Source organism: Lipotes vexillifer, unplaced genomic scaffold (genome assembly GCF_000442215.2).
Source record: "Lipotes vexillifer unplaced genomic scaffold, Lipotes_vexillifer_v1.1 scaffold811, whole genome shotgun sequence".
NCBI lineage: Eukaryota > Metazoa > Chordata > Mammalia > Artiodactyla > Lipotidae > Lipotes > Lipotes vexillifer.
In genome coordinates, this window is record NW_006775554.1 from 1794251 (window position 1) to 1802413 (window position 8163).

Genomic DNA, 8163 nt, shown 5'->3' on the forward strand with positions numbered 1-8163 from the left:
CTTCCTGGACCGGGGCACGAACCCGTGTCCCCTGCATCGGCAGGTGGACTCTCAACCACTGTGCCACCAGGGAAGCCCTACATGTCTGCTTTTAAATAGAGTCTGGCGCAGAGGTTACAAACTGGAGAGCCATAGGCTGATGCGTAGATGAATTTCGTCTCACTTGCACAGAATTTCATTTAATTGAAATCATTGTCAACATTAAAAAACAGAAGTTTTATGTAAATTTCTAGACTTTTAGATTCACTTTTAAAAAAAATCAGAAGACTGGTAGCATTGGGCCTACATTTCCATGTGGAAATAATTCAACAGAACTGAAAAATGGCTATCTCCTTTAAAAGCAGTGCATCCTCTTATTTTACCACAGTCTCCACCACCCCCTATTATACTATGCTCTCATCCACTTCTCTGGATTCTCTAGCCATTTGAGATTGAGACCTCTGCCATTTGCAAGTCACAGGCTTAATGACCTTCATATTTTCCTGTGCCCGTAATCAGGGTATCTGCTCAGTCATCCATTTGAGTGGTTTGTGTGTATTAAGTCCTCAAGCACAAAGTACAGGACATAATTTCATTGCTGCCATGACAAAAGTCAGCAAGGAGACTGCAGTCAGGACAGAAAGAACCCTTCCGTGAGGATATCTCTCATATTTGTAAAACTACTTACCTTTTACTATTTTCTCCTAACTTAGTATCTGCAACAGACAAAACAAAACAAACAGGGGTTTGCCCTTTTCTCAACAGCCGTACTTGTCCAAGGAGGTCAGAAGAGGAGGGGAAAATAAGGGAGATCACTGCTAAAAGCTGTTGGCATGATAAGGAGCCACATTCTCTCTGAGATCAGAGTGTCACGTTACGGAATCACTGGGTGTGAGCCTGACACCTTCTCTGAATGAAATTACGCTTCTCTTTTCTTTTTGAAAGATGTAGCAGTCCAATCGGTAACACATGGCTTTGTAGCTGCTAATGCCATAGGGTAGCAGAAAAGAGCAATTCTGTCACACCAGGTACATCATGACTCCACAGAATTTATTCATCTCCTCCCTCCTTGGAAGACCCCCAGGAAATGGGCACTGGGCAGATACAGTGAAGCCACTGGTCTTAGTGTACTCCACAGAATTTTAGAAACTCTGCCAGTTAAAATTGGGTAAAGCCAACTTAAAAGAAGAAACTGTATTCAATGCATCACATTTAGAAAACAAAAATATGTGGATTTCTTTAGATGTGTGATGGCCTGTTCCATTTAAGATGATATTAGAAAAGAGGTTGCTATTGTTACTTCTGATTCCTCCCTTTTTCATGCCAGCTCCACATATTTTCTCCCTCTGCTGGATATAAACCAGTTTCATTTCATATATATTGAGCCCCGGCTCTGAGCCAGGCATAGTTCTGGGTGCTGGGCATATGGAGACCAACAAGACAATCCAGGACTTTCTACTCATAGGCACAAGAAGACTGCAGAAGTCCCAGCCACTTATCTTCCTGGGATCATGTCCAGTGAGACAGAGTGGGAGCTCCTGTAAGAGCTCTGTAGTTTCCTCTGACTGGCTCAGCCTGGTCCCATGTACCTCCCTGAACCAGGCACTGTATCTGGGGTGGAGAGGAATGGTGGGTGAGGCACTTTGATTGGCCAGACCTAAGTTGTATTAGTTATCTACTGCTGTGTAACAAATTATTCTAAAACTTTGAAACAGCAAATATTTATTACCTCTCAGTGTCTGTGGGCAGGAATCTGGGTGGTGTGGCTTCATTGGTGTAATGCCTCTCATAAGGCTGCGATCAGGCTGTTGGCCAGGGTTGCAGTCACACATGAAGGCTCGACTGGGGGAGATGGTATTCACTTCAGGTTTAATCACATGGTGTTGGCAGCCTCAGTTCCTAGCAAGATAGTTATCTCCATAGAACTGTCTTTGGACACGGCTTGCCTGGGGGAAAATGAATCAAGTGAGAGTGTCTAATCTGGAAGCCATATAATCTCAGTAGTAACCCAGTCTCAGAAGTGACATCCCATCATATTACTGTTTTCTGTTCTTTAGAAGCAAGTCAGTAAATCCAGCCCATACTCAAAGGGAGGGAATTATACGAGGTGAGAATTCCAGAAAGTGGGGGCCTCTAGGTGTCATCTTGGAGACTGCTTACTACATGCATCAGGAGCTGCACCTCTGGAGTTAGGGGTAGAGTGCCACCCAAACCACATTAACTGAGACTGGGTGAGGGACCACGCTCTGAATAAAAATCGGAAGCTGTTCTCGGAACAAGGGGAATGTATGTTGAGGAAGCAAACCACCATGGTGGGTTCTCTGAAGATGGGAATTTGGGGTTACCCCAAAGATTCCTTAAGGCTGAGAGACAGCTCAATACTGAGAAGCAATTAAAGGAATGACTCACTTGTCATTGCATTTGGTCCACAGAGTCCCCATCGTTTCATTGCCAAGTTCACCACCAAAGGCAAGAGCCTGAATTTGACGTTCAGAGGAATTATAGTCCTTTGCCTTCAGGGACTCAAAATCCACCAAGGAGATGTGTTGGTAGAAACATACGCATAAGTCTACATCAATTATTTAATACTGAGTAACAAGACACTTCAAAACTTAGTGTCTTTTAAAGACAACCATTTATTTAACTCACAATGGTTTTTCTGGTTTGGCCATCCCAGCTTCTCTGATGGACCTGCCTGTGTACTTTCAGTCACCTGGAAGGGCAGCTGGTGACTGCATGGTCTAGGCTGGCCTCATTCACATGTACAGAGTTTGCAAGACTGACTGGTCTAGGGAAGGCTCAGCTGGGATGGTGTGGTTTTACTCCATGTGCTCTATTACATTCCAGCAGGCTAGAGCATAGGCTTCCTCGTGTGGTGGTTTTGAGGACAACAAAAAGCAGCAATGGGAAGCAAACCCCAGTGCACGAGCGCTTTTCAAACCTCAGCTTATGTCATGGTTGCTGCATTCCCATAAGAGAGATTCAAGGGGTGGAGAAATGGACTCTACTTTTGGATGGGAGGCACTGTAAAAACACATTGCAAAGGCAAATGGACAGAGGGATGGAAAAATGTGTGACCAACTTTATATCTACCATGGAGTCCAACAAGGGCACCGTTCGTGAACTTGGGGGACATCAAAGAAATAAGACAGACGGGAAAGAAACTTCCAGGAACATCCTGGGCTGCCCCATGGTCAGGCCTCATAGATCACCAGAAGTCAGTCACCCTACTTGTCTCTTCAATCTCAACATACAAAGATACGGTGCTAAAGTTCAGGCTTGCCAGTGGGATAACAAGAGTCAGCTTGAGAGCTGGTGCTATAGTTTCTTCAAACCAATGAAGACAAAGTTCTGAAATCCTCACCTGTTACTCCTGCCATGGTTCTTTTTCTCACCGCACATACAAGCTGACCTGCTGGAGAAGCCAGGGGGGAATGAAAAGCAAGATAAATAATAACCAAATCTGGGACACCCAATCCAGTACCACCTATCAATATCTGGTTCTAAAAGCCTGAAAGCCAAATAGCTGAGGTCCTATATCTTTCCTGATTTTGATGTGGAGCTGCTTTGACCTACATGGAATTCTGCTGCTCATCACTTCCAAGACAAGCAATGGTGGCTCCAAAAGTGAATCCTGATTTCCCAAAACAATAAACGTTTGCACTTTAGACTTCTTGCCCAAATGACTGAACCACACTCCCTCCACTATGGATTTTGTCCCATAGAATGCTAGTTTCCCTGGCATATGGACTGCTGATATCAGGCCAGATGTCAGGGTTGAGATTACAGTGGTGTTTAAACAAAAGATGCAAGAACAGTCAATTCTGTTTTCAACCAGTCACTCTTCCTCACGAGGTGCAAGAAGGAAATAAATGCATAGAGGACAGTGCCTAGTAAATGAAAAGCTGATCAGTATTTGAAGATTTGACTTTATATCCCAGTGTGGGATCCTAACCCCGAGGTGGGTTAGACTGCATGGAGAATTCCTAGATATCGTGTGAGTTATATTACTATATATTACTATATATATTACTATATTATAGATAGATTACTATCTATCGCTGTTAACAAGTCACCCCAAAGTTTAGCAGCTTAAGACAAGACCTATTCGCTCACAATTTCTGTGGGTTGCGAGTCCAGGTACAATTTAGCTGGGTCTTCTGCTTCAGAGTGCCTTATAAGCTTCAGTCGAGGTATTGACAGGGGCCGTGTTCTTATCTGAAGGTTCAGCTAGGGAAGCATCCACTTCTAAGCTTGCTTACATTGTTGTTGGCAGGATTCAGTTCCTTGTGAGCTATTGGACTGAGAACCTCGGTTTCTCACTGGCTCTTGGCTGGAGGCTGCCCTCAGTTGCTTGCCATTTGGGTCTTTCCAAAATGTCGGCTTGCTTCATCAAAGTGTACAAGCTAAGAAGGCAATATAGTGAGAATACCAGTAAGCGGGAAGTGCCGTTCTTTTGTAAATGAATCGTCACTAGGTCCAGCCCACACTTAAGGAGAAGGGATTATACAAGGGCATAAAAAAGTGAGGCAGAGACCACTGGGAGTCATATCAGAAGCCGCCTACCACATAGGTGTAAAGGGTATCCTCTAAGAGATATAATATGGGATGGGGTATGGGAGACCGAGGGGGGTCTCAACACTGTGTTCAATGAATGTGCTCAATCTTGATCAACCAGATCAACCCCCTCCTCAGAGGTGAAGTGAAGGTGCGGAGGAGGCACTGTGATCATCCCTTTTCTGACTGGGAGTTTCCGAGCTGGTGTGGGTGGCCAGACTGACACCATTTATCTGAATGGAAATTACTTTTTTCTTGCATCAAAAGATTTGAGCCTCTCCTAAATAGAACATTAATCAGCATTTATTTAATCCCACAAGATTGAAGGGCCCTTGGTCTCAAAACAGAAGAGTTTCCTTGAACCCCCCCCCCCAAACACAAGCAGCATTAGATTCATATCTCTGCCCTAGTTAAGCAACAGAAAGCTAAAAGGAACCATGGAACTTTAGTTGAGGAGCCCCCAAGGGGGGGCTCCAATGACCCCAAGATCATTGTCAGGAAATTCTACTAGTTGTAAGTGAACAGAGCCCAGGGGCGGGCTTACAGGGAAAGAAGGTGAAAATATTTTTAAATGATGTAAAGGGGGAGGAAACTCTGATTGAAGAGAGGAGCAAGCAGAAAAAGCCTCCAGATCCCATCTTCCTCATTATTATGCTACAAAGACTGAAACTGTGTCAGGCAGCCCATGACTGCACTGCAAAGAGAAATCATTAGACCTGAATATGATTGAATATATTTCATGCATTCATTCATTCATTAAATCTCTCTTTAGGACTAATGTCTATTCCAGATGGGGAACAAAACATGGGCCCTCTTCTCATGTAGCTGATGTGCTGAGAGGGATACATATTAAATACAGTGAATAACATTACAGATAGCAATACCTGCTATGAAGAAAACAAAGCAGAGTGGTGGATAGATACTGGCAGGGATGGGGATGGCTGGGTCATCAGCTACTTAACCCAAACGCTCAAGGAAGACCTCCTTGAGAAGGTGATAGTTTGAGGTCAGTGATGAGGAGCCAGAGCAAAGCATTCCAGGCAGAAGGGACAGCAAGTTCCACAGTGTGAGACCTGGCCTCCCAAAGACCAGAAAGTAGCCCGTGTCCCTGGAGAAAGGCGAGACTCGGCAAAGTGGGGGAGGTGAAGCCAGAGAGCAAAGCAGGGGCCAGATCTTGTAAGCATTCGTAGACCTTAATGGGAAGTTTGACTTTATTCTAAGCTCAGTGAGAATCCCCTGGACACTGTATTACTTTCCTGTTGCTGCTGTAACTAATTGTCACAAGCCGTGTGGCTTAAAACAACACAAATGTATTCTCTTGTCGTTCTGGATGTCAGAAGTCAAAAATCAGTCTCCCTGGTCTAAAGTCAAGCTGTCCACAGAGCTGGTTCCTCCTGGAGGCTCTAGGGGAGAATCGATTTCCTTGTGTTTTCCACCTTCTGGAGTCCTCCTGGGTTCCTTGGCTCGTGGATCTCTGTCATCTTCAAAGCACATCGCTACATCCTCTGCTTCTGTCGTCATATCTTTTTTACCTGTGACTCTCCTGTCTTCCTTGTGATTACATTGGGCCCATCCAGATAATTCAGGATAATCTCCCCATCTCATGATCTTTAACACATTTGCAAATCTCTTTTGCCACGTCAGGTAATATATTTATAAGTTTCAGGGTTTAGGAGGGGACACCTTTAGAGGGCCTTTATTCTGCCTCCCGCGGAGACATGAAGCAACGGGCTGACATGATCTGATTTACCTTAGAGAACATGGTTTTGTAAGGGTGAGAGGGAGAAAGGAAGCTCAACGGAGACAATTGCGGTAGTGCAGGGAGAAGCAGAGGTGCCGGACCGCTGTGGTCCTCATAGAGATGAAAGAGAAAAACACAGAGAAGGACCAAACAGGTGTGCTGACTCCCAGCTGAATAAGCTCAACCAGTCCAGCATCAGTCTCGTTAGAGAACTCTTGGGTCTGTGTGGCTTTTCGGAAGGGAAGAGGCCTGGACTGGAAGAGAGTGAAACATCCCTTCCAGTGACATAAGCAGGGTGGGGCTAGTCCCCAGTCTTGGGGGGGCGGATAATGCTTGGGATAAAGGACTAGGGGGGAATAAAGAACCAGACTGGTGATGAGTGGGGGAAGGGCTTCAGCAGTGGTGGGGAAAACCTGGGGTAGTAAGTTGAGGACTACCCGCCCCCATACACACACACCAAGTACTGAGTCTTAACCCTAGAATTTGTAAAATTCACCTTCTTTGGGAAAAGAGTCTTTGCATATGTAATTACACTGAGGATCTTGAGATGAAGAGATTACCCTGGATTACCAGGGTGGGCCCTAAATGCCATCACAAGTATCTTTACAAAAGAGACACAAAGGGCAATAATACGTACACACAGAGAAGGCGGCATGAAGAAGGAACAGAAGGATGTGACCACAAGCCAAGGAATGTCGACAGCTGCTGGAAGCTGGAAGAGGTGAGGAATGGGTTCTCCCTGGAGCCTCCAAAGAGAGTGAGACCGTGCCAGCACCTTGATTTTGGCCTCCAGAACCATGAAAGTATCAATTTCTGTTGTTTTAACCCATCCAGTTTTGGTCATTTGTTACAGCATCTCTAAGAAGCTAATATACCTGGTGTGGACAAGACCATAGTGTAGAGTTTGACTCAACTACTGATAAATGGGCCAAATTGGAATTCTGAAACAAACCCTTCCAATGTGGGCGTGCCACCAGGCAAGTGAAGTCGGAGATGGAATCTCAGTCCCAATCATCCCAGGAAACAAGATGAGAAGAAACTAATGTCACTCTGACAGCCAGGGGACCCTGATGACTTTAAACCCCTTCCCCATTGGTGCTGCCCTCACCAGCTGAAACCGGGAGCAAGAACCCCGCCTGTGGTGCAGCCCTTCTGCGGGACCCCTGAAGACAGCCAGCCATTGCTTTGTATGATTCAGGTCTGTGGACAACTTGCCTCCCCCTCACAATACACCCACTTAGGGTTGGCTCAAATGCCTCTATGTCTGACGCTGCAGAGAGTGGTGGAAAGCTACAGAGAATGGACAAAACTCACAGACCATCTGTTCATCTTCTGTGTTTTGCGAATTTATTTTCAAAGTTAAGCATTTGATAGCAGTTGTCAGGCATTATCTCAAAAGCTACCACTTGGGTAAAGACATTGTTTTAAAAATCCAGGAGAATCACTCACAGATCAGTGATTCTCCAGGGTTTGGAATAAGGGATGAGTTGTATTTTGAAACAACATCTTCAAATATTATCATATAACTTTATTACCGGAAAAGGGGAAAATGTCTTATTTCTATAATACAGACTTCAGGAAAGAAAGCTTGACCAAATTTTGCTAGAAAGGCTGTGTAGAAAATGGAGGAATTTCTCAATCAAGAATCACAGGCTCTGGGATGAGGGTTTATTGGAATTTCCTGGCCATGGTGAGATTTTTATGTTTATCAAAAAGGGACACATTTTTTGTTGTTGTTGTTTTTGTTTTTTTTCTTTAGCGGTACGCAGGCCTCTCACTGTTGTGGCCTCTCCCGTTGCAGAGCACAGGCTCCGGACGCGCAGGCTCAGCAGCCATGGCTCACGGGCCCAGCCGCTCCACGGCATGTGGGATCTTCCCGGACCGGG